At 40.0% G+C, this 2500-nt stretch overlaps 1 protein-coding gene across 1 annotated transcript in view; it reads right to left on the reverse strand.

The window, feature by feature from the left end:
- Positions 1 to 2500, reverse strand: part of LOC123514549 (serine/threonine-protein kinase Nek4-like) — a 57954-nt gene that overhangs the window by 20826 nt on the left and 34628 nt on the right. The gene's annotated exons all lie outside the window — the stretch shown is intronic.

Raw genomic sequence — 2500 nt, forward strand, 5'->3', positions numbered from 1 at the left:
AAAATTTCACACGTAGCCTTGAGGGTCATATTTTTCTACACACTGCAAAAAACTTACTGAAAGCCTTTTCTTAATTTTGATTTCGCATACTTAACATTCTCTGAGTGAGATACCTATCATGACGATACATACTCTCGCTACAACTGCTTCTAATTTTCAGCTATTTTTATCATAAATTTACTCTTATTACTTCCTTCTTTATCAACATATGACGCCAAAAGCATTACAAAGATAAGCAAAGTAAAAGATTCAAGGAAAAATATAAACTGGTACAAATCTTTTCGTAATCTCTCTCTCTCTCTCTCTCTCTCTCTCTCTCTCTCTCTCTCTCTTGTCCAGTAAAAGATTTCAATGTGTAAATTCTGGTCTGCAAAAGGAACATCAATCGTTACTCCCTATTTCGACACAGTCACAATTCGAACCATTAAAATTGTTTCGAAGTTTTCATCATGTTTATGCATCACACACAGCATTTCTCAAAGGAGTTTACGTGTTTTCATGATTACAATGCTAATTTAACAGGAATTCTGCATCATCAGAGGGAAAAAAAATAGAACACATGTTTCTGTGTCTCATCACGGCTACTCTGAACAGACTAGTGGATGCTGCAGCGATCCCCAAAGGCGTTTTTATGACTATAGCGGTAGTGTAATGTCTTCAGTATACCATGACGCGTTTCCATATTCATTCTACTTACTATTTGGTGATTTTATACAGCTTCAGAAGCTCATGTGGAGGGGATTAAAATAGTAAAGACTCTGGCCAGCAATCTTCTGCCCTCCATAGACTCTTGGTAATGCCATTAAAATCGCATACAATCTCAAGGTAAAAATGTGTCCCAATATTGAAAGGGTTAACAAGAACTCTGCATTATTTGGAGGAATAAAGAAAAATACCATGGGAAGTCTACTAATCATTCAAAGCGGTTAAGAACGCCAATTTATACTGTGGATGGATGACTCGCACTGTAATGATGATGTGGAGAGAAGTGGATTGATTGATTAATTGATCGACTAAAGCCGCATCCGCCAGTCTTGTCCGCGTCACTGAAGGGAAGTTTTGGGGTCTTTCCCTTTAACTCATGTATACGTATATATAGATTTTTGGGGAGGGAGGATAAAAATTTAAACCTTGAGTGCCGCAAAGCATGAATAAGCTCTCTCTCTCTCTCTCTCTCTCTCTCTCTCTCTCTGGTATGACTAATCAAAATAATACCATGTATAAAGGACAACGTCAAATGTAATACAATAGATCCACACACTAACCTAATTTATTCACCACTTCACTTTCCTGCACCAGTTACACACACACTTTCAATTCCTATCCCACATTATTCCCCTCCCTGCCCTTCTTTTACTCACATTATTTTCCTCCTCAAGTGTCTATTCAATTCCCATTCACCGTGGAAGCGTATGCCATTGTTCTAGTCAAATCCAGTATTTTTTTACAAACATTAATGAAAAATAGAAAAAAACACACATTCAAATCTCAGCTGGTTATGACACACAATATACACAAACATCTGCCATATTTTTTTTCTCTGTGCGTTATATTTACGTCAAACTGACAAGTGACGTGTGTGTGTGTGTGTGTGTGTGTGTGTGTGTGTTTTGGATGGCTGGGTTCAAGTCCCCTATGGTCTGACGCAACTCCCACCCCGTGCACCACCTTTTCATAACCTTTCACATTCCGGCAGTACCAAGCGACCCTCCACTCCTCCTCGCTCCTGGGCTGCGAACCGAAATCTCCAGCTACCAGGTCTGTGTTCTTCGCTTCAGTCTCTCATACGACCTGTTTTCAAAGTTCACGGAGATTATTGGCCATGTTTTCGTGGGTATTTTTCTATTTTCTTTTTTCATTCTTATTGTCAAAGGTACGAAATTATTGTTAATCTGTTACTAGATGAATGAAGGCACGCTGTAATCTCTATCAGGGACTGGTTTAGAAGGCACTGCTGGAGTTGTATTCTCGTTAGCTATTTATTTGTTTATCATAATTACCATTATTATTACTATTATTATCAGCATTATTACTACTAGGTAGAGGCATGACGTAAGAACATTTCAAAATACTGTCCCCATAAACGTACTTGTTCAACTATGAAACTTGTGTAAAAACAATATTTTCGCATAGAGGCTGCTAAAGCTTATTGACAAGGCAGCGAAACGTTTGAGAAAGCAGTGGTGAGTTGCAGTGTTACCAGATGTTACTGCTTCACTGAGGGTTTGCAGTCGTCGCCGGTCCTGTGAAGGAATACATCACGTGGGACGGGCAAACGGCTGAGAACGCTCGCTCTTTTTTCCTGATGACATTTTTCCACACCGCCAGAGAGGTCGAGGAGGAAACATTCGTGGCTCCCCTCCCACTGAGTTGCCTCGCCTACCTAATCACGCTCCACTTCTTCCTGCAAGAGGCGAAGTGATTCCACGAAATGCTACGATCATATTGGTTCACCGAAAGACGACGACGATGACGACGACGGAAGAGAAGAAGAAGAAGA

This window comes from Portunus trituberculatus, chromosome 38, assembly GCF_017591435.1.
Source record: "Portunus trituberculatus isolate SZX2019 chromosome 38, ASM1759143v1, whole genome shotgun sequence".
NCBI lineage: Eukaryota > Metazoa > Arthropoda > Malacostraca > Decapoda > Portunidae > Portunus > Portunus trituberculatus.